The 25,804-nt window shown below is 34.8% G+C and overlaps 1 long non-coding RNA gene across 7 annotated transcripts in view; it reads right to left on the bottom strand.

Moving 5' to 3' along the window:
• Positions 1-25,804, bottom strand: part of LOC106975272 (uncharacterized) — a 1,087,042-nt gene that overhangs the window by 217,256 nt on the left and 843,982 nt on the right. For all 7 annotated transcript variants that reach the window (XR_008298440.1, XR_008298437.1, XR_008298436.1 and 4 more), the window contains one exon: positions 15,553-15,633. This is a non-coding gene — a long non-coding RNA (uncharacterized LOC106975272). The remainder of the gene's footprint in view (positions 1-15,552; positions 15,634-25,804) is intronic.

Here is a 25,804-nt window from a genome sequence, read left to right as displayed (position 1 = left end):
TTGAAAATATGGTGAATTAGGAATCCATGAATAAGAGGATGAAAAAATATGGTGCCGGTTGTCAGGTATCATATTAGAGTCTTAAGATTTCAAAAGTAGAGCGTTTCAATGAACAAGACACACATATAACCAAGTTACTGGGTTGGTAAAGTGGAAAGTGTTAATTTATTAGAGGAAAAAATTGCTATTTTGAAACCTAAAATTACAAAACACTTCGCAGTATCTGCTAGGAAAAAAATTGTTTTTTAAAAATCTATTCTTTTCCCTTATCTCTCAGTTCAAACCAGATAGTTGAGAGTTTTTTTCCTCCACTTGTTTGGCTTTATAATGGAACTCTTTATAAAAAATGTTATGAGGAGAACATTACTTGTATTTATCCTCACTGTAAGGAATGTGTGCAGAGCACTCTTATTTAGGTCTAATATAATCATGAAGTTAACACTGTGAATGTCAAGAAATTGTGAGTGACTGGTGGAAGAAGGTATGTTTGTTCATATGAGCTAAAGCTCTTTGGAATTTACATGTCAAAAGAAGATAAGCCACATATTAAAGTCTTCAAATGCAGCTTAATGATCAGGGGGTGGATGTCAGTAATCAAGTAGTACAATGAACAGCAAATAAGATAAAGGGATGGAAGCAGCAATGAGGTGGTCTGAGAACACTATCTGCATCCAAGAATTTACTACATGCTTCAGCACACCGAGCAGCCCCAGGGAAGCACGGCCCACACAGAAGAACCAGAATTCAGTCAAGGCAAAGAGTAGTACAAATATTCTTCCAAAACGTGAGGATGAGATACTATTGTTTAATGACTGGATACAGTGTCTTCATAGTACCCAGTGAAAATGAAGATGGCATTGATAAATATCAAATAGAGCGGACTAAAAACACATAATTGGAGGATCTCAACCAATATAAAAATAATGATCTGTGTATTTATATGATTGTGTTCCAAGAATGTTTCTTGTCCAGTGGAAGTGAGAAAGAAGGCAGATAAGAGAAAAAAAAAGGAAAAGAAAAAAGATTTCACTTTTTGGAGCTAAGCATGACAAGAATGAAATATGTAATATTAACCATTCCAATGCTTATATTTTAAGGATAAAATGTTCTTTTGTTTGGAATCACTGAAGCCTCTGAGTATTGACTGGATCACATCTGATTGTTGCAAACACCCTCATGCTGTAGGAAGGCTGGAAATGGAGTCAGGACATCAGTTCTTAGGAGCTACTAACTACTGTCCTAGTGCAGTAACTAGAGATTTGAAAGATATCAAACTCTGGTACAAAGGGGACTAATCTGTGCACTAGAGCATTTTACATGTATTTTTAAAAATGCCATGTATACTGTGATTAATCATGACAGTAATGATCAAATCTGTACTACACAATTGTTAGGATGGATTTAGTGAATCAGCCAGACTCAATGAATGATGGAAAATTTTAGCCTGTCTTATGTATAAATGACAAAGTACAAATCATTTTGCTAAACATAAATCAACAACAGTGTCATTACTATTATGTGCTTAACACCTGAGTTGCCAAGACACAAGTTTCTTTTCATTAAATGTTTCCTTTCATTAAACAAGATTTATCATGTCATTGATATTTTCTAGGGTCACAATTAAGAATCAGATTTGGTTATACAATAAACGAACCTTTGGACACCTGGATTTCATCCTGGCTGTAAATGATGGGCATAGTTACAGAGTACAGAGCCACTCCTGAGTTTTAATGATATTTCTATTCCTTGTTAGCTATTTGATCATAGGCTCCTAAACTTCCCTAAGTTATACAGATAATATTAACATCTATATCATAAGTGTGAAATGTCTAACACAGCCTCTGGTACATTGTAAGCTCACAAAAATGTTATTTGATATCATCATTAATGCTATTATTCTAATTTATTATAGGTACAGCTACCAAAGCACCAGAAGAACAATGCATGCCATGTGACAAGACATCTTGTGAACTCCATTTGATTTCAGATATTGTTAGATGGACATGAATGCCCTAGTTGCAAAACTGATTGAAAAAAGTCACCAACGCCAGAAAAAAGTAATAAGGTCAGTATTTAAGAATACATTGAAAGAAAATTCCAGGAGCTATTTGAGTATGACATCATATTCTATCACATATTTTTTTCTCTGTTAAAAAGAGCTGTGTATGATTCTTTGATTATGTAGATTGTAAAAGTGGAAAGGCTTTATCATTGTTACTAAAAATATAACGAATATTGATCTTCTATTTCTTCTTACATACAATACAATAATGAAAGGTTAGAGTAAATTTCAATGAAGGCAAAATTAGGCCTAGAGAAAAGATTTTCCATGGTTGGTAATAGAATCATCATTATTAGAGGTTATGAAATCAAATAATGTGATACAGATTCAAAAGCAGCTGCTTAATTAATTACTCTACATAAGCCATGTAATTACGACCTAAGGCAATTTCATAAAGGGTATAATTGTTAAAAGTGAATATTAATTGTACTAAAATATTAGTATATAAGAAATTCTAGATAAATTGCAGAATTTGAATAATAATGAGAGATATGTGGAAATATTTATGTAAAGTATTATATCTATTTATTCTTGTTTGATGCTTAAAGGATAAGAGTAATACTCCCTCTGGAGAAAAAGCTATTCACTGTTTCTTTTATTATTGTCTCCTAGAGTTTCCATCCTTACTACTATATTACACAGAACAGAATGACTCTTGAAGCTATTACCAAATAAGTGTGTAAAAAAAGAGCAATAGAGGTTTGAAGGAGAGCTTGACAGAGAAAGTAAAGTGGGAGAATTCAGACTTTCTAGATCCAGAACATCAGTTTTAGGTAATTGTTTTTTCACAGAGTCCTTCAAAAATACATATATTTAAATTTTTATTCCTATGCACCAATATTTTTCTAGTTATAGGTGATAGAGTAGTAGATAAGACAGAGCTCTTGCTCTCATGAAACTTTCTTTCTAGTGTGTGAAACCAAAAACAAAACAATGGTTAAACATATATCAAAAGATGATTTTAGTATCTGATAATTCCCAGTCTTACTTAGAGAGTTAGAGATAGAGCTACATAGACATGTAAATATAACTTTCATTTGAGGATAGAATGTTCTTCAAACATCATACTATAGTTTGGAAACTCATATAACACATATCGGATGATAAGCACTTTAGATTCATGTCAGTTGCTATTCTATGATCAGGCATTCAGTTTGTATGAGAACCTACCACAAATTAAGAGTAGTTTCTCAAAGGAAAAAAAAAACATTATCTACTAATATATAAATGTGTGTCTTAAAACATGCATGTTCCTCCTGTGTTTGTTCTATAAAAATATGCTATGAGATCTATACAGCTTCCCAACTTGATTGGATATTCTTGGTTAAAAGAGTCAAAGACAGGAATTACAGTGCAGTCTGAACACCATGTAAAGCTTCTTTAACAAGGGCCTAACTGGAAACAGGCAGACTTTGAGGTCAGTTAGTTAAATGGTCCCAGAAATACACCAAAACATGTTATATTTTGCATTCAAAATCCATAGGAAATTTACCAAAATCCACCAAAAGGCATGCATCTCTCTCTGAATGCTAGTAGATTCGGGGAATATTGACTTGTTTTTCACATTATTTTAATCACAGCATTTAAGGATCCTGCGATTTGCTCTTCAGAGCCTGACAACATATCTCTAAACTCTCCCAGATTTTAATCTCATGTCATATCTATCAATGTATCTGATGGGCATTATACTTTCAGTAGAACAAAATCATCTTACCATCTGCAGACTAAATGGAGGCATGAAATCAGAGAATTTGGTAAACCTCTAAAATGAGAGAAAGTATATTTCTATCCTGGCCAGGGCAGGCAAATATCTGATTTTGATATTCTGTGTCTTTTTAAATAAAGAAACAAATATCCTCCTGATAAATCTTCCCCCCTTTCCCCTTTGGAAAGGAAAACTCATTTCTGCTCTTCTGGAAAACTCTGGATCTCTCCTTCAATTCTGAATGATAATGTTGTTGAGTACAATATTCTTGGCTAGAGGCCTTTGCTTGCTTTTTTGTTTGTTTTTCTTTCAGCATTTTGAAGGTATTATGCTACTGTCTTTTGGAGTACAAAGTTCCTGCTAAAAAATCTACTCATAGTCTTCTGAGAGGTTTCTTTTACATAACAAACAAGTTGTTTTCTCTTGCTGCTTTGCAGGTTCTCTCCTTGTCTTTACATTTTGGTATTTTAATTATAAAGTGTCTTGGTGTGAAGTTCTTTAGGTGCATCATATTTGGAACTCTCTGGGCTTCCTGGATCTGGATACCTGTTTCCTTCCCTAGATTAGGGGGTTTTCAGGCATTGTTTCTTCAAATAAGATTTTCCCCCCTTTCTCTCTTCTCTGGGAGCCCTATAATGTGAATGTTAGTCTATCTGATGCTGTTACTGAAGTCCCTTAAGCTATCTTCACTTTTTTTTTCATTCTTTTTTTCTTTTTGCTACTTTGATTGGGGGAGTTCCATTGCCTCATCATGGAGTTCACTGATCCTTTCGTCTGTATCTAATCTGTTACTGAACAATTCAAATGCAATTTTTGGTTCAGGTATTGTACTCTTTACTCTGTACAGTTCAGTTACTGTATTCTTTACTCTGATTTGTCTTGGGTACTTTCTTATATTTTCCATCTCTTCTTTGAAGTTTTCACTGTGTTCATCCATTCTTCTCCCCAGTTCAGGAAGCATATTTATGACCATTACTTTGAACTCTTTACGACATAAATGACTAATTTCTATCAACTAGGCTTTTTTTTTCCCCTGAAGTTTTATCTTGCTTTTATTTAGAACATATTCCTAAGTTTCTTCATTTTGTTCGACTCTCTCTGCTGGCTTCTTTACAGTAGATGAAAAAACCACCATTCCCAGTCTTGAAGATGTTGCTCCTTTTAGGAGATAAACATTTTTTAACCCTGCTCCAGCTCTTTGTTGTCTCTCAAAACTTTGTGCTTGTTCAAGCAGTCTATTATATTTTGTAATAGCTCCCAATAGTTGAGGACACCTGTTAGTGTCCCTAAGGAGAGGATCTCAACATTTAGGTTCAGGCTGATTGGAAGCCAGACCCTTAGGCAGGAACTTTCAAAAGTATGTCAAATATAGAATCCTGTGGGGACCTCAAGCATAAACCCTGCTGGCCACCAGAACCAGGAGATCTGGTGATGCCTCATGTTGAGAGTTGCAAAAATTGGGGCTCTATACAAGTGTTTAAGCTCTTCACTGGGAGGTACTGACAAGCTGGAGTCAAGCAAAGAGATCACTAAGATGTCATCTGTAGCCTGTTTCTTGAGAGTAGCTCCACAGGCCGATGCATGTATGTCAAACCTCAAGGCCAAAGCTCTAGAAAAAGCAAAGAGGCCTCCTTTACCCATGAGGGGGTGCCTCAGTCTGCTGTCTGTGCAGTGCCATGGGGGTGGTAGCCTGTCAACAACTGTCTCTCTGATTGCCAAAGTCCTGGGGAACCCAGGAATTCAGGCCCCATATGCACCAGAGCCACAAGATCAAAGGGAGTCCCCTGGGAAGCAGCTGCAAAAATCAGAGCACCAGTCATAAAACCTAGAACACCTAGAACATGTAAAGTTCCCCTCTAGGAGACACTAGTGCTCTGGAGTGCAACAGAGGAGAGCATGAAGATAGCACCTGTGCTCTGAGGTCTCTGGAAAGGATTACAGTCAGCCTTTAAATGTGTGTTTAATTATTAGCAACTTGTACTTCAGTCTGCAGCAATGATGATTATCAGATAGGCTCCCTTCTTAGAAAGCTCCGGGTCAGCTGCCTCCTGTGGGGCCCTCAGGGTAGTATCTGTTTAAGGAATCTTTCTCTACTGGTTATAGTCCTGTGGGACACAAAAGCATAAGCCCCACTGGACACCAAAGCCAGGCAATATAGAAGTGTCCCTGGCAGCAGCTGCAAAAATCAGGGTGCCAGACAGGGGTGTGAGCTCCTTTCTGAGTGATACCAATTATTGCAACCCCATAGGAACATGAACATAAGCTCCTCCAGCCTCCACATCAAGCAGTCAAGAAGTGTCCCCTGGATGGCAGCTGCAAAATCTGGGGCACCAGGTTAAAAGCTCCCTTCCGTGAGATACTGAGCACAACAAAGGAAAAGCACAAAGATGTCAACCATCAGAAAGAGAATTTGAGAAAAAAATCCCATTTATAATTGCATCAAATAGAATACAATGCTGGGGTGCCTGGGTGGCTCAGTTGGTTAAACATCCAACTCTTGGTTTTGGCTTAGGTTATGATCTCACAGTTCATGGGTTCAAGTCCAGCATCAGGCTCTGTGCTGTCAGCACAAAGTGTGCTTGGGATTTTCTCTCCCTCCCTCTCTGCTCTTCCCCCCTCTCAAAATCAATAATAAAATAAAACTTAAAAAAAAAGAATAACATACTTAGGAATTAATTTAACCAAGGAGGTAAATGATTTGGACTCTGAAAGCTATAAGGTATGGATGAAAGAAATTGAAAATTACACAAATAAAGGGAAAGATATTCTGTGCTTGGAAGAATCAATATTATTAAAATATCATACCGCCCAAATCAATATACAGAATTATTGCAATTCCTACAAAAACACAACAGTATATTTCACAGAAATAAAACAAATAATCTACAATTTGTATAGAACCACAAAAGACCCTGAATAGTCAAAGTGATCACAAGAAGAAGGAACAAAGCTGGAGGCATCATGCTCCCTGATTTCAAACAACACAACAAAGATATAGTAATTAAACCAATATGATATTGGCATGAAAAAAGACCTATAGATCAATAGAATGAAATAAACAGACCAGAAATAAACCCACATGCATATGGTCAATTAATTTATGACAATAGTCTCTTCAATAAATTGTGTTGGCAAAACTGGACCTCCACATGCAAAAGAATGAAACTCAATCATGAGTTTCATTCACTCACAATGATTAAACACAAAAATGCACTCAAAATGCATTAGAAACTTGAATGTAAGACCTGAAGCCATAAAACTCCTAGAAGAAAGCATAAGTGGTAAGCTCCATTATCAAATGTCTGTGAAGAGCCATAGAAGTCATCTGTGTACAAGACCTCCAGCCTTGCCACCACAATCTGCCCTGAATCCACTGAGACCCATTTAAATAGGCCCTTTAATCTGTTTATGTCAGTCTCAGAGGAAGGCCCAGATTTCTCATTTCTCATCTTCTGCTCACTAAGGTCCATCTGGCCCTTTACATTCCTACTGGGTCTCACATCTACAATTCCTGAAACCCTTCCATCCCTCTTCAATTTCTTAAACACTTCAAGTAGAAATCTATTAAGCCCCATTATTTCACCCTTTTATAACTTTTAAAACACTAAAAATTAATGACTCATCATCATCATCATCATCATCATCGTCATCACTGAACTCTTTTCTAAACAGTTCCTGTGCTTTCTTGCTTTAAAGGAAACTTAATTCTTCCCTGAGGAAGAATTTCTCTGTAGGAGCTACTGTTTTTCTCTCTCTGCTCTCAGGCCTCCACACATCATCAGGTATGGCAGGCAGGCATCCTCCTTAATTCTCATTGCTGCTTCCACACAATTCTCCCTCCTTCATCCCTAAATTCCCCAGTTTTAAATCTCATGTCTTCAAACTGGATCATCAACATACTGCTTCATAACTGCTCTCATATATACACCTCTAACATGTTGGTCCTTATTTCTCAATGATTTTACCTCCTGCTCACCAATACTATATTCCACATGATTCTTGTTTAGATTATTTATTATTTCAAAACACATCTACGTGAACTTTCCAATGACTTTGGCCTTTCAGACCTTTGAACTTCTTCCCCATGCTGATCTGGTGTTTCTATATATCTCAGCTTCTCATTTCCATAGAAGTATCTTAGACTGTGGCATTGTCAAGAACTTGTAAACACTACATAATCTTATTTCCAAGTATCCAAACTCCAAGCTTAACATTACGATGACCTCCAATTCATAGATCCTATTAACTTTTTACTGCCTCTCTTCCATTTGATGGCCTTTCTTCCCTTTTTACTAATCTTAAATTATATGGTGCTATGGGTTTAACTGTGTCCCCCTCAAAATCCATATGCTGAAGCCCAAACTCCCAGGGATAAGCCTTTAAAGAGATAATTAAGATTAAATGAGACTATATGTGTGGGCTCCAATGAAACTTGTCTGTTCTCCTTATAAGATGAGGAAATCTGGGGTACCTGGGTGGCTCAGTCAGTTGAGTGTCCGACTTCATCTCATGTCATGATCTCACAGTCTGTGAGTTCAAGCCCTGGGTCAGGCTCTGTGCTGACACCTCAGACCCTGGAGCCTGATTCAGATTCTGTGTTTCCCTCTCTCTGCCCCTCCCTCACTTGCACTCAGTCTTCCTCTCTCTCTCTCTCTCTCTCTCTCTCTCTCTCTCTCTCTCTCTCAAAATAAATAAACAAACAAGATGAGGAAATCTGGACACACATACAGATACCAGGGGCATATGTATAGAGAAATGACCATATGGGGACAGAGCAAAAATGTGGCCATCTATAAGCCAAGGAGAGAGGTCTCAGGAGAAATGAAAGTTGTCAACATTTTGATCTCGGACTTCTAGTGCCCAGAACTATGAGAAAATAAATTTGAATTGTTAAACCACCTGGTCCGTGGTATTTTTGTTATGGCATCCCTAGAAAACTCATACATATTTTGGCACACAGAAGTCAATTGCTGCTGTAATAGGTGCCTAAAAATATAGAAGTGGCTCTGGAATGGGTATGAGCTGGACAGATTTGAATTGCATGTCAGAAAAAGGCTAGATGGCCCTGAAGAGACTATTGGCAGATATATGGACATTAAAGGTAATTCTGGTGAACCCTGGGATGGAAATATGGAATATGTTACTGGAAAATGGAGGAAAGGCAATCGTTGTTACAAAGTGGCAAAGAAGTTAAAGAATTCTGTTGAATTGTGAAAGGGGCCTCAGGAGAACCCAAACCTGACAAACCCTTGGTCTTGGACTTCTGGACTCTAGAAGTTTGAAAAAATACATTTCCATTGTTTAAGCCGCCCAGTCTGTGGTATTTTGTTATGGCAGACCTATCAAACTAATACATATGGTAATTCATTAAAATTACTCTCTCTCATACATTACTTTCCCTATACTCCTCAAATTTTATATTTGCTTTGCAAAACCACAACTCTAGTTACATCCAATGTCTGTCTATTCTACACATATAACATACATCTGAGTAAGTCTGGAGGAAAGAAAAAACCTCATATTAAAACCACATTGATTGGTCTTGCTTAAAATTAAAACCGCATATGTCAACTGGGCCTTTAATTGCACTGAAATTATCCTATGCTTTCTTAATACATTGATTTTTCTACTCTCATAAGAGATTATTTCACATATTCTCTTCTTATCTCAAAATTCTAATACTTAAATAACCTCACTCTGAGATTAGAACTTTTCTTCTTTTACTAAGATTTTGAAACAATTGAACATAATCTCTACCATCTCCCTCCCTTACATCTCCTCATCTACCAGCATCTACACCTGAATATCTAATTTCCCACCTGTTAACAAAGATCTCTGCTTTTACAGAAGATAATATCTCCATTTATTTTTGATAGTTTTATAATTCTGTTTATTTTTCATCCTGAACAGTAATTTTTGCAGGAGTTTTACGTTTCCAGAAAAATATGCAGAAATTATAGGGAGTTTTTACATACACTCTCACCATCTCCCATTTTCTATTAATAACATCTTGCATTAGTGGGTACATTCGTTACAACTGATGAAGACGATCCATACATAATTATTAACTAAAGTCCACAGTTGACAATAGCATTCACTCTTTGTATTGTATAGTTCTATGGGTTTTGTCAAATGTATAATGACCTGTATGCAGTAATATATAAAACATTTTGTTTGCTTCTAAGTTTTGGCAAATACGAATAAAAGTGCTGTAAACATTTTTTCTAGGTTTATGTGTGTATATGAATTTACACGTCATTTGCATAAAAATCTAGGAGTAAGATTGGTGATATTACGGAAAACTTATGCTTAGCTTTGTTGAAACTGCCAGCGTGTCTTCCAAAGTGGCTGTACCACTTGATATTTCCACCAGCAAAGAGTGAGAAGTCTTATTATTCAATATCCTCACAATCCTCACAATTTGGTTTGTTGGTGTTCTAAGCTTTTGCCATTCTAGTAGATGTGCAATAGTATCTCTTTGCTGATTTAATTTTCAATTCCCTATGATATATAATGTTGAACATCTTTTCACCTGCTTATTTATCAACTGTATATCTTCTTTGGTGAGATGTCTGTTCTAATTTAATCTTTCCCTTTTAAATTAGATCTTACTGGTTTTGCCAACTCTATATGATCCCATTATCTTTTACAATTCCATTTTTTTCTCTCTACGTAATTACTTCCTCACCAAAAAAAAAGCAATATTTTTTCCATCTTAAAAAACAACTTATCTTTTTCTACATCTACCGTTATTTTGTCCAAATTTACAGCAATCAAGATTTTCTTCTATCATTTCATTAAAACTACTGTTTAGAACTCTGTGTACTATATCAACCATTCATACCAAACTCTTGCCTTCTTCATCTATCAATATCATTTTACATAAATGTTTCTTCCCTGTTAATAAATTTTCTTTCCTTGCTCCCAACATATGTGATAAATACAGATATACCTCATTAATTGCTCTGTTCCTCTCTCCTTTGCAATTTTTCCAATCTCCTGTGTTGGAATGCATTATGCTTCTGTTCTTGGCTGCAATTTTTTTCTCCATCTACATTATATTCTTTGGTGAATGCATTATTCTCATTATATCGGATACCATCCATTTGCTAGTTACTATCAAATTTACATATATGGTCACATTTCCTCTCTGAAATCTACACTCATAAATGTAACTGCCATTTTAATATCACTTCATGGATTTAATACATATTTCAAAACTAGCATGCCCATCACTGGTTACCTGATTTTTCATCTCAAACTGACCACCACAAAACAATAACAATAACAACAACAACAATACCTGCCCACCACAGTCTTTACTCCATTCATAGAAGACAAATTTAACTCCTCAGCTGTTCAAGGCAAAGACTTTGTGTTATCAGCCAAACAGAACGTTTGGGATTAAAAGTTGCACAAAAAATAATTAAATTGTATCTTTAAAAATAGTTCTGACCAAAATTATTATTTGTATTGGTGAACCTCTAATAATAATTATATTACAAATATATTTTTAATAAAAATTATATGGATCTAAAAGCATGTAAGATATCATAATGGAAAAGTATAATATATATATATATATATGTATATATACATGTACACATGTACGTATATGTACATATATACATGTACACATGTATAATATATAATGGACAGTATAATTACCCTTCTAGTTTGAACATATAATGCTCTCCTAGTTTGAATCTGTACTACCATATCTTGATTCTGTACCACCATTGTGTGTGAGGAAGACAGCTTGTCTTTGCAATTGAGACATTGCTAAATATGATAAGAAACACATGCATCTGATGTTTGTCTTCTCTATCAAAGAACCCCGACTTTACCTGGACGCCAACTGACAGGATGGGACTTGACATTCTCTCCCATTGTATGCAGATGAGTGTGTTTAAATGTGAGAGAAGAATACATTGTATATTTAGAAATCAAAAGAATGATTAATAATTAGCTCACCTGTGTTCTCCTCCTTCTCAAAATGCAGCTGAACTACAGTTTTCAATCTCTATGCACTTGGATATAACCACATGACTGAGTTCTGCTCAATGTAATGTATATGGAAATAATGTATACCACTTGCAGACCTGGCTTATAAAAGTCCTCCAAGATATATCCTAGAGGCCATGTATGGAAAAATGTAGAGCTACAACTTAAAAAAACTTGGATCTCTCACAGATAGAAAGAGCCAACCACTAGCCATACATGCACATTTGGGACTACAATTCAGTGTGAAATAAGCTTAAATTTATACAGAAAATACTAGCGTATAATGCTACAAGTCAGCATTGTGCTTCTCTTTACAGGGAAGTTAGTGATTGAGAAAGACCCAAGTGGGGCTTCTGTGGTGCTGGCAGTGTTTTGCTTCTTGATATATATAGCTAGTTATCTTCAATTGTTTAAATTTACTAAGCATTTACTAATTTACTAAGCATTTGTGATTTCTGCATTTAAATGTATACACACACACACACACACGCACATACACACACACACATATATATTTTAAACAATATTTATTTTAAAATTTTAGGGTTATTAGTATGAATTCACAATGCATTTTATCTTTACAAATCATTTCTACCTCTGTCCATGAAGAAGGTTTAAAATATATACATATCAAAAAAGAAGCAATGGTGATATATGGATTCCACTAAATAGAATCAGAGTTCCTTGGAGAAATGGCTTATTTCACATCTGGGCTATATGTATCAAATAAACTTTGGAAAATGTTTTCATATCAGATGGGAAGCAACAAAAAAATAAAGACCGAAACAACTATAGTCACATCAAAAGACTAAAAAGTCAAATTGAAGAGGTTCCCACTGACCAAAGACAGTACTATTTGAGTATCAATAAGAATAATACTTAGTAGATTGAAACACATTAAGCAGATTTGACATTTTTAGCTCATCATAATTCCAAAAACAATAGCAACCAACTGAATACTGTTGGAGGATTAAGGGAAGATAGCTAATTGCTTTTAAAACTAAGAAATAAAAGAATCAAGTTATCAATCTCTTATTTCAAAAACTGTATAAGTAGGTAGTCAAATAGGAGATAAGAAAAAATTATCATTATAGAAATACTTCACCTAATAAATAAAAAAAGTAATGATCAAATTAGAAGGATACAAATATTTAGTGCCTAATAAAATAATACATCCAGCCATTTAATATCAACAACTGCTAATAACACAAAACATCATGTGGCTCCTGACAAGAGAACACAAAACCTCCTATGTAGTCCTCTTGCCCCCCCAAATTGAATGAATCCATCAAATCTTTAAAATTGAATATTAATTTAGAGAAAATAGCAACACAGAATAATATATTAAACTACATAATGCTGATTCAACAATAACAAAAAAAAAACCTGTGCAAGATTCTTATCTATTAAATATTACTACTTCTTACAAATTAATAATGGAGACCTGTTTTCTTTGATAAAGTACAAAAAATCAAAGCTACATAGGGGCCATTAGGTTTTTAAATGATTTAACAGACAATATCAACCAATTACTGTGTATTCACCCTATTTCAATTGAAGTTTTAAATTAATTACAGAAAAAGTGATGACATTTGTGATACAATTGTCAATCTACATTTAATTTTTAAAATAACAGGAAATTACTGTTCATTTATTTCTAGACCCAATAATGCTACTGGGTTTGTGTTTTTAAGCAAACAGAGAGAATCTTGTCTTTCAAACATACATGCTGAAATATTATAAATAAATAGTATAATGTCAGGCATACACTACAAAATTGTATGGGAAGAAGGGAGGTGAATGAATGGGTAACAATGAAATAATGTTAGGCTATGAGGCTTCTGATCTATTTTGCAGATGTTCAAAATTCTCTGAAATTAAGTGACGAGAAAAGTGTCATAATAGATATAATCTGATACCATCTATGTTTTAAAAAAATGTAAGCCATATATATCAGTCAGTTAAGCATCCAACTGTTGATTTCAACTCATGCCATGATCTCATGGTTTATGAGTTCAAGCCCTGCTTCAGGCTCTGTGCGAATATATAGATGCCATACAGAATATGCCATACAGATATATGCTTGAATATGCACAGAAGAATTCTGAAGGGATATACAAGAAACTGATAACAATGGTCACTTCTGGAGAGGGGACTATTAGGGAAGTCAGAGGAGACTTTAATGAAATGTTTATTACATTTGGATAACTTGTTTTGCTTTATAAGGAAAGAAATAGCCCATGGTAAAAAATTTTATTCGTAATGTTGAAAGTCCAACAAAATACATTTGCAGAGGGTTGGTAAAAAGTAAACTATGCACCATATCTTCTAATACAAAACAAACCAAAAAATCAGAGAAAAAAAAAACCAGGAAGTTTATCTTTGGATATCTACATATGTGGTGTATTTATTTTTATTTCTCCATTTTCTATGCATTCTAAATGTTCTAGGAGGATTTTATATCAATATCATATTACAAAAAATCTTTTAAATACCACTACATAATATATCCACTCTTTGAAAAAAATCACACACCAATCTTTCCTCAGTTGCCCACAGCTGACTCTCCTAATTCTTATTATCTCACCTACGTCTCATTTTTCCATAGCACTTACTACCTTCTTCTTGCATACAAATTCCTCATTTTTGTAATATGACTTCTTGTCTTTCTTTGCTGTTTTTCTTTATATATTCCAGAAAAGTATGATTTGCACATATGTGCCTAATTTATGTTGTTGAATTACTAAAAATGTGTTGTCATTCTCCAGAAACTGTCTTCCGAATTAAAATAAATAAATAAATTTTTTAAAAAAAGATAAACTAAGGGGGAAGGTGATTGGGTCACCACTTCTGCATCCCTCAAGTCTTTGATGATTTGCATTATTGCTGATCTTTTCTCAGACACATATTATTACATTGGGTTTACCAAGTGGAAAGCCAAGGGAAGCCCCAAGGTTCTCAATCCGTGCTACCTTGATATCCCTTCTTAGAAAGTTGAGGGAGCCTGGAGACCTGAGAAATAGCTGACACTGTCTTGCTTTGTTTCTCTATTTTATTTTGTGTTTAATTACTGTTTCTGTTCCTCACTTTGGTTGCTCTGCTCTGAATTCCTGTCACCTTCTTGGGTCGCTAATACCACGCTAACTTTCAAGAGGCACTTCCCCTAGCAGTCGCAACGACATTCCTTACACTCCACAATTAGAATGAGTGGTTTTCCTAAAACCAGCCTACACTCAATGCCTTGCTTTTTAAATGATGAGATAACTCATGAAACATTTAGGCCGTGCCAGAGCTCTTGTACCTCTCCCATATCAATGTCTGCAGATTATCCCTTTTGGGCTTTTTCACTAGCTGTTTCCCTCCAGCATAATCAGTGTAGTCTAGTCAGCTTCCTCATACGCCATTCCAAACCAAACCTTCTCTCCCTTTCCTCCCTAAAGATCAATGTTTTTTGAGACTTGTCTCAAATTGAAACAAAACCTCTATTCTCTGTTTAAACCCACTGTAGCCAAAATAAAATAAAACACAAAAAAACGAAAACAAAACAAAAAATCCATTGTAACCAATTACAAATTATGTTTGTTCACACTTGGAAATAACCTTTTCAACTGGTGGGGGTTGGAGGCAGGGCATTGTTTCTCAGATGGCTGTAACTTTCTCTTCTCTGACTGTAACTATACAAAATTACTGTTATACTCTTTCTGACTCTTGAATGAGATATCTAGATGGTAAGGGATAAGTGAACATGACCTATAGTTAATCTCTGCCATGACCATATTACCTGGAGTTGCAGGATCTTCTGTATCCAAGAAGTTGCTGTTTTTTGTACAATTGACTCAGGTTGCAGAGTTCACAAAAAGAGCTAAACAAAAAGAGAATTACTGATGAAATATTTTGTTCAAATCCCAAGAGAAGTCATTATTTTTAGGAAACGCTTTTCAACGTTTGTACTATAACTTATCAATATAAATGATTTTACAGACAAGTTAATACATATTACATGTATCATATATATAGTAAATAGCACAAATATATTGTAAGATTGGTTTTTCACTTGTGCATACTATTTAAGTTCCAGAAATACTAAAGACTAGGTAGTTGGAGATAAACCCCTATTGGTCTCTAATTACTGCAGATAGAAGTCTAACTGATTTCAACATATTTAAACATAAAAATATTGATTTAAAAGCCATTTGGAACCATAACATGTTACAAGCACAAAACTTCCATGATATAGACAGACATATGTGGTTTAAAATCATGTCGAATACTTAGTATCATTAGAGTACACATAGTCCAGATGTACTCTTATGGTCAGGTTTGCCTCAGAAAAGAATATTTTTTTCTCTTTTTCTTACTTTTTTTAATGTTTATTTTTGAAAGAGACAGAGTGTGAGCTGGGGAAGGGCATAGAGAGAGGGAAACACAGAATTTGAATCAGGCTCCAGGCTCTGAGCTGTTAGCACAGAGCCTGACGCAGAGGTTGAACTCACAAATCTTGAGATCGTGACCTGAGCTGAATTCTCATGCTTAAGTGACTGAGTCACCCAGGCGCCCCATGTTTTTTCTTTTTTTTTTTTGACATTACCACTGTTTGTTTAGAATTATATTCAGTCAGTATAGAATATATTTACTAGAAGTATTAAAGTAGATCTGGGGCACCTGGGTGGCTCAGTTGGTTAAGCGTCTGATTTCAGCTCAGGTCATGATCTCAAGGTTGGTGAGTCGTCTCTGTGCTGACAGCGTGAAGCCTAGAGCCTGCTTCAGATTCCATGTCTCCCTCTCTCTCTGCCCTCCCCTGCTAGCTCTCTGTCTTTCTCTCTCTCAAAAATAAATAAATATTTTTTTAAAAATTAAAGTAGAGCAGAATACTGCAGTGCCATGACTTTTCAATAGCATGTTCTCCTTAATGGGTCCTAGTTTTACTATCAGATAGCTTTGGATTTCGTAGTTTCCTAAGAGGAATTAATATGATTTTTACCAACAGAATCCAATAACTAATAAGAGATTTTAATAGACAAATTTTAAAATGTAAATAAGAGTCAGCCCTACTTATTGAATGCCTCTGAAGATACTCTAGAGGTATAAAAATGAACATGTAGCCTGTCTTCTATTACTTATATCAGCTGGAGAGACAAAACATATACACTTAAGAAACGTTGGCAAACAGTTAAATCAGAATAAAATATACAACTTATTATCATGTAAACTGAGTCAAGGCAAAAGATTTATGCACTCTGTGATCCGGTTAACATGGGCTTTATCTTATGAATTTATTTTGATCAGCAAAGGAAAACCTCTCCTAATGGCAGAAACACTGATGCATAAATATTTGGTAGTTATCCTTGTTGGTTGCTAAACTAGCCCAGTACACAAAGGGCAAAGAGAGGCAGAAGAAAGAGGCAGATCACTCCAGATTGATAGGTGGCTTGTTTAATAAGCAAGAATTTACTTATAAAGGTTATCTTGAGTGGCCACAAGATGAGTAGATCTCCAAATCTGCCCACCAGAATCTTAAAAGTTTATACAGAGGTCTTAATTGGATTCATCAATGTGGTCAGTCCAGATGGTCTCAACAACATATTGCTGTCAAGGCTGTGTAATTGAAAATGGCTCCCACTATGGGAATGGGGTGAGAAGTCTCCTATGGCCAAGGTCCAAATTTTGCTTCACCCATTGATCATGACCTCACAATGACCTCCAACAATGCTCCATTGTTCTATTTGGATATTATTTCAGAATATTCACATGTCAAAACTCCTAAGAAAATAAAAAGAGTAAGCAGATTTTTATAACACCACAAGTAAAAGAAATTAGTTAATATAGAAAAAATTATATGGATTATCCTTCTGATGACTTAGGGTAGGAAAAAGGATTTGAAATGATTATATATGCAGACACATAAAGAGTTTCAAATTTTAACCCATATCTGGGCAAAACTAAAAGAAACTATGTAATATGACTTGTGCTAAAACCCATGCAAAATGAAACAAATTCAAGAAGAATAAATAGAATTTAGAAATTAGAGTAGACTTTCACCAGACAGATCTTGTGCAAGATACAGAGGAGAATATAAAGTATATTTGGCAGGACTTATACAAAAACTCATTCATTACTGTATACATTTTTCTCTTCAAATACAAATTCCAAATGAACATCAAAAGCAGAGCTCTAGACCCTGACTCTAAGTGCACAGTAGTCCTTCCTCTTTGTGGTTTAGAAGCAAATAATTGACCTTCTGAGGAAATGATCCTCCTGACATATCATGAGAAGATCAAGAGTAGCCTAATGCTAGGTCACAATGCCTGAGTCACTCCCCTCACTCTTTCTCATCCCATAACCATTTTATTATCTCACATCATCACAAGAGGGGTGAATACAGTACAATAAGATATTTGGAGACAGAGAGGAATCATATTCACAACATTATAATATACTGTTACAACTGTTCTATTCTGTTATCATAATTGCTTACTGTGCTTCATTTATAGATTAAACTGTATCATATGTATGTATATACAGAAAATAAAAGTATATATAGGGTTCAATACTATCCAGTTTGAGGCATTCACTGGGGGTCTTGGAACATATCCCCTGTGGATAAGCAGTGACTAGTATATTCTTCTAAACAAAAACAAATAATTTTTCAGCTTAGCAAAGCAAGCTATGTACACAACAGGAATGTTGCCATTTTAATAGGATAGGAGACAAGCAGATTTATTCTGAATTCTTTAAGCATCTACTTCAGACGACTAAAGTGTGCTATAAAAGTTTCTGATCCAATTTTAGAAATATTTCAAATCCACTGAGATTCTCCATTCTCCACATCTCTGGAACATGATTATTTGAGAACATCTGTACTTTCGTATGACTGACTGCTTCTGTGTTGAGACATAAAAACAGAAGAAAATTGAGCAAGCCAGTTCATGTGGTTCACCTCAAGAAGATAAACAAGGGAAAAAATAATTTTAGAGTGCTAGTTACTCAGTTGAAAGATACAAATTTCAAAGAAGTTAAAATTTTGCTGAGAACTTATATTTAGCAGTCTCAACTAGATTTCTTGTTACATGTCACACAATTGTGGTTTTAAATAACATCTGAAATGTTAGGGATTATACTCTTAAAACAATGTATTGTTTTTAAGTATAAAATATATATATATATCCTTACTGTAAGCATTTTCTCTAATAGAAGATTTAATAAAGAAGAGAAAAATGCTCTTGATCATCTCAAATAATTATATTTTGATGTATTAAGCAACAATTTACAGCCTTAAAAACCTTTATAAAGAGGTGCTATGAAATATCCATACTGTTTCCTCAGAATAATTTAATTGAAATATGAATCATGGTCTTTCATTTTTTGAGATATTCCCTTTTGTTTTTTTTCTTTCTTGTGCTTTATGTAAATTTTATACGAAATGGCTGCTTTGATTTTAAAGGGGATAATTCACTTCCCTCATTCTATTTTTAGAGCAAACAGGAATTTATGATTTGTTTGATTTTGGTTGAAATAGTATCCAAGAGTCAGATAGCAAATTCAACCAAGCAAGATCGAAAAACGTCATAATGAATAGAAGGAAAGAAAAATTAAAATGTCTGACAAAATGAAAAATGCTTCAATAATCCTTTTGCACTGCACTTACTATGAGAAGGTCTGGGCTGGTTCTGAGCCATTCCTGAATTTGTCTCAATTCCAAGATGTGGTCACTGGCTCTCTAGTTTTAAATTTCTAAGTTTCAGCTTTTCCTTATATTTAGAATGTCAAGAGGGATGCTACAGGTGACAGCATGGTAGTAGGGGGGTGGCGTGCATGGGAAGTAACAGATGCAAGGGGGAACAGTGGGAAGAAACAAAAAGCCATAATAGACCTCTCTGGAAAGTGACCTTTCATACCAAGTCACCTATTTTCTGGAGTTGTAAACTGTCCAATAGCTAATGTTTCTCCTGAAGCTATTTAATTACAACAGGGACATAAGTAAAATATTTTGGAAAAGTGCCCATTCTGGTTCACAGGTACAAACTCCATGTGTGTGTGTACCCACATGTCTGTGTGTCTACATGTTTCTGTATGTTTTGTGTATATATATATATATATATATATATACACACACACACACACACACACATATATATATACATATATATATATATATATACATATACATACATATGCACTTCTAAATATTTACAGTGTCACTATAGGATTTCTACATCACAACACCATTAAATCCTTAGCCACTTCTCTGATTATTTCCATAGTCTTTCAATAAATGACTTCTCTGAGTCTCACTACTTGTAGCCTTCTTAACAGGTACACCATTTTTCTATCATAATCCATATATTAATGGTCCTGGAGTTGGAGCTAAGGGTCCTCTTTGCATTCCATTGTTGCTCTCAGACCATTTTCCTTCTTTACTTTCAAAACCACACAACACTGAATTTCATGTCACGGGTCCATATTATCTCACTTCAGTAATACTTTCTTCTGCACTCTCAGATCATCCTCACTTCTATTTTAGCTTCCTGCTTACTGTCAGTTCTTCCAACACACTGTTCCCGTATTAATTTTAGGTAATTTCATTATACACAAATATGACCATTACTGGCACATTTCTCTTCCAGTGATCTTGCCCTGCACATTACCTCAGCTATTCATTTCCATAGTCATGTCCTAGACCTTATTATTACACAATAATTTTCCTCCAGTCTTAATTTCAGGCATCCCACACTGTTATGGGATGAGCTATGGTACCCCTACCCCAAGTGCCTATGTTGAACTCCTGACTCCTAGTACCTCACAATGTACCTGTATGAAAATGCCTTTAAAAAGGTAATTAAGGTAAAATGAGGCCATATGGGTGTGCCTTAATACAATATGATGGTGTCCTTGTAAGAAGAGATTAGGACACATAAATGTGGTTCTCAGAGATAAGACCATGTAAAAACAGAGGAAAACAATGGTCATATGCAATCCTGTGAGAGAGCGGCCTCAGAATAAAACCAACCCTGTCAATAAGTTGATCTTGGACTTCCAAGCCTCCAGCACTGTAAGGAAATAATTTTTTATTATTTAAGCCAGCCAGTCTGTGGTATTTTGGTATGGCAGCCCTAGCAAACTAACACACACAATATCTACAACCTCATAGCATTCCAACACATTTCTTTTATTACACCATCTCTAACAATTTTCCAACCCACTATGACTGGATTGATCGATTGATCATACAGTCCTCATCACTTTGATTTCCTTTTTGCCCTCTTTTCCCAACCTAAATTCCATGTTTAACCATTTTCAGCTTCTTATTGACTTGTAACATGTACATTGGAATACATATGCCATATATGTACAGTTTGATGAATTATTACCAAGTGAACATTCCTGTTCCTCTATGGTTTTCCAAATCCAGATGACCCAAATCCTTTGTTCCTAAAGTAGGCCAGGCAAATCACAAGAGGAATAAAGCCCCAATGAATGGAAAACTGACCACCCTTGAACTACTGGGGCCTCAGAATTGCCACCTCTCTCAGCTTCACCAGGGCCCAGCCTGGGGTGCGGCAGTGAGAACCAACTAGAGCACTGACCAAGCGCTGGAATCTAAAGGAATTACATATGCTCCACACATGGCCTTTCCAGCAGAAGTCGTGAGCACTGCTCCAAAAGCCTTTTAAGTAATCTCCCTGCTTCCACCTTTGGACCCTTATGCTGACTCTCAGCCGCTCTACCTAAGTAATTATTTAAAAATATAAGTAGGGGTGCCTGGGTGGCTCAGTTGGTTGAGCGTCCAACTCTTGATTTCAACTCAGGTCCTGATGTCCCAGTTGGTGAATTTGAGTCTGCTTGGGATTCTGTCTCCCTCTCTTTCTGCCCACCCCTCCCTTCTGCTCGTTCCACAACCCCCTCAAAAATAAATAAATAAACCTTAAAAAAGTAATAAAATAAAATATAAGTAGATCCTACCATTCTTTTATGCAAAAGCCCTAGAAAGGTCTCCAAAAGCCAATGTATTTAGAATGGCCTGTAGAACATGAACTAGCTCCCAGTATCCTTACTAACGCCTACTTCTACTACTCTTCTTTCCTTTCACATTGCACATGTTACACAAGGCCTCCTCGAGCTCCCTTAACATACTTTTATATTCAAGTCTCAAGGATCTTTTGCACTGGGTTCTTGCTCTGCTTAGAGATATCTTCATTCCAATATGTGGAAATCTTCCTCCGTCACCTCTTTCAGGTCTTCGCTCCTTTGACATCTTTCTTTTGGAGGTCTATCCTGACCACTCCAGTTAGCATTACAAAGTGGCACTTGTTACCTACCCCTGCTCTTTAGTTTGCTTTTTATTTTGTGGGTTTCGTTGGCCCTTGTCTCCTTTGAGCCTATTACATACATTTTATTATATTCAGGGGCTGTCTACCTTATTTGAATGCAGGGATATTTTTACTTTTATTTTAATTTCCACAACTAAAGCAGTATGTAGCACATGGACACAGTCAAAACTATACATTTTATGTTGGAAACTGGATAAGAAAAATAAATATTGGGGTGAATGAAAATGAGAAAAAAAAAGAATAGGAAGACTATCAATATATGAGTTTAATTTCTGAAATCTTGCATTGAAACGTTAACAAAGGTGCTTTGGGAATAAAAAGAAGTCAAATTATGTTTAATTTTATCACATTTTAATAATTTCAGCAAAATATTTTGTTACCCCTTAAATAGGCTGCAGGTTTATTTCAGTGGAATAAGCCGAGACTCCTGGAAGCTTGAAAATTTTTAATTTCATCACCATATGCTATGGCATCAACTCAGTAATTCCTTAGTAATCAGGAGACTGTCGCTAGAAGGATTTCATATAAATACAGATATTCTAGTTGCTTAACCTGTAGGCAAAATTATGTATCTACTCAGAAGTTTAATAAAGCATCATTTTTATATTCTTGTCCAATAGCCATTCCTCTTACAGCTATGCTTTTTAGTCTCCTATATCTGCTTCCACTTCTCCAAAAGTTCAAAATCACAAATGTGGGGCACTTTGGTGGCTCAGTGCTTTAAACATCTGACTCAATTTTGGCTCAGGTCATGATCTAATGTTTGTGAGATAGATCTCTGCCTCAGCTCTGTGCTGAGCATGGAGCCTGCTTGGGATTCTGATTCTCTCTCTCTCTCTCTCTCTCTCAAAATAAATAAATAAATAAAAACACAAATGTGCTTTAATCATATACACAACTGTATATACATGTGTATATTAAACTGAAAAATTGTAGAGGCATAACACCTCAACTGCACTTAATTTCAAGAACTTGATAGATCATGACATACAAAGTAAACCAGTTAATCATTTATCCTTAGGGGTTAATTTCTTTATGAAAGCATTTCATACATATTATACATTACCATAGCATATATATAACTACCATAACTTTTTTTTTAAAAGGAAATGTACTCCAGTTTAAAAGATGGAGCAAAATTAAGGTGTTAGGAAATCTATATGTTTGCAGATACTCACATATTTGAACTGGAGTAAAATAAACATACATTACCAGGATGTTTGATCAGATGTTTCACTTTGCAGGTACACATAGTTTTAAGGTTGATATTTCCAACTCTGAATGAGTACTGCTTCTAACCCCAGCCACAGAGTCTATGTGGACACGCAGAAGTATAAACCAGTTATCAATTTCTATTTTGAATGTTTATTTATTTTTCAGAGACAGAGAGACAGAGCATGAGCAGGGAAGGGGCAGAGACAGAGGGAAACACAGAATCTGAAGCAGGCTCCAGGCTCTGAGCTGTCAGCATGGAGACCAATACAGGCCTTGAACCCACGAACCATGACCTCATGACCTGAACCAAAGTCAGTTGCTTTGAGCACCCAGGTGCCACTCAGTTTCTATTTTTAAGACCCAATACTGATTTAGCTAATAATATCAGTGGAATGTTTGAACTCCTGAATATATATTTTGAATTTGACTATTCAGCTTGGAAGTTTGAAGTCAGATTTTTCAAGTCTACTAGAGATGCTATCTGACAGTATTAGAAATTTAGGCTTGATATTCCAGTTTGCAGATATTAACTGTGAATGACCATTTTCTTTAATACAAGTTAAATATAGTTTTCTTTTCATTTGTGTTTTAATTATCCAAATAATACAAAGAAATATTCTCATAGGAAAGTTTAATCAGTTCAGAAATACGTAAAGTAAAAGGTGAAAATCCTTTTTTAATAAGGCTATTGTTTATTTCCTTATCTCAGAGGTAATTAGTTTGTCAATAGTTTGGTGTATCTTTCTGGTTCTATTTCTCTAAATTGACATACATATATACAAATATATTTGCATATTTATGTATGCATGTATGCCTATATATGTGTATGTATATATACATATACATGCATATATACATGCATATTTAAATTGATGAATTCGTATTGAAGGTATTATTCTGCAAACCAGAGGTTTTTTTTTTTTTCCTTCATGTACTAAAGTTCCAGAATTTTGTCCAAGTCATTCTTAGGGATATATAATATTTTATTAACAAGAGTATATTTTGAAGCTGGGCCATCTTATTACCTGAGAAAGATTTTTACTCCTTTGAATTTCTGATACAAAGCTTTTAGAAAAGTGTAAGGTACAAATGGGATATAATTCCATTTTGAAAGGGACTTCAAACATTACTCATTTGTTTTTTTTTCTTTTTTTCTATTTTAAGTAAATTGCAGACCAAGTGAAGAATCTATATTTTATTTTCTAATGAGCAAACTAAAAATACATGTAAACAACACTTAAAGAGTTCTCTTCACATTACAAAATATTTTTCTATAATTTACCTTAGTAAGTTAAAAATTATAATAATCTATGAATTTGCTATTATTTCTGGGTTACACATAAGGAAATTGAGTTTTTCAAAATCACATAAAAGTAAAAGGCAGAATCTGAAATTAAAGGTACAGATATTGAGATGCCAAGAGAGAATGAAAATTTGATATTTTCCTCCTCAAATTTGCTCTGGATTTATTTTTCCACATTATTTTTTAATAATAAATATTAAATGCTTTCTTTGTATTCCAGCATTAGTATTCTAATATTTCTACTTCCAAAAACATTAAAAGTGGAATTTACCAAGCATTCTAAATGTATTGTATTTGATGATATAATAATGCTTTTATAAATGCATTTATTTTTTATTTAAGATGAGAAGATTTAAGCTTACACTTATACACTTTTAAAAAGCATTTGCAGAGCACCTGGTGGCCCAGTCAGTTAAATGTCAGACTCTTAATCAAGGCTCAGGTCATGATCTCATGGTTCAGTGAGATAGAGCCCTACATGGGCTCTGGGCTGACAGTGTGGAGCCTGCTTAGGATTCTCTCTCTCCCTCGCTCTCTGTCCCTCTGCTACTCATGCTCTTGTGTGCTCTCTCTCCCTCTCAAAATAAATAAAATTAACTTAAGAAAAAATAACAGCCATTTGAAAAAAGATGAAAGTGTGAGTTTCTGTTTGGTTTCACTAGAAAAAATATTACATGATACATACTGAACACTTACTATATGCAGACATTATTAGTTCCATAATTATATGCACACATTAATATTTCCATAATTATAGTACTTATACTAACAGTGTTCCTGTGATAGATTAGTTATATTCTATATTGTAAAAGAAAAGTATAGAATTAAGTTAAGAAATGCATGCAAGATAATATAACTAGTAAACAGTAAATCCACAATTCAAGCCACTGCTAAGTTTTAAAAATGTGTTCTTAACCTCAAAATTACCATACTGCGTGTTTATGTTCACTTTAGTGAGTTATTCCAATATTTAAATAGAAAAAACAATGTGTATTTTCAAGTTCTTTTGAAGAGATCTAGATAATATCCAACCTCATTGAGTTTATTTCCTATAGAGATATTCATCAGTTTGCTGAAAGAAATGTTGCTTTTACCTTTATTTTGTTAGCTGTATAGATTTTGGCATTCAGGTCCATGTTAGGGCTTAGAATATAAATTGTATGCCTGTAAAATTTTCCATTTTGTTA

Source organism: Acinonyx jubatus, chromosome B2 (genome assembly GCF_027475565.1).
Source record: "Acinonyx jubatus isolate Ajub_Pintada_27869175 chromosome B2, VMU_Ajub_asm_v1.0, whole genome shotgun sequence".
Lineage (NCBI taxonomy): Eukaryota > Metazoa > Chordata > Mammalia > Carnivora > Felidae > Acinonyx > Acinonyx jubatus.
Note: the sequence above shows the minus strand (reverse complement) of the source record. Positions and strands in the feature narration are given on the sequence as shown.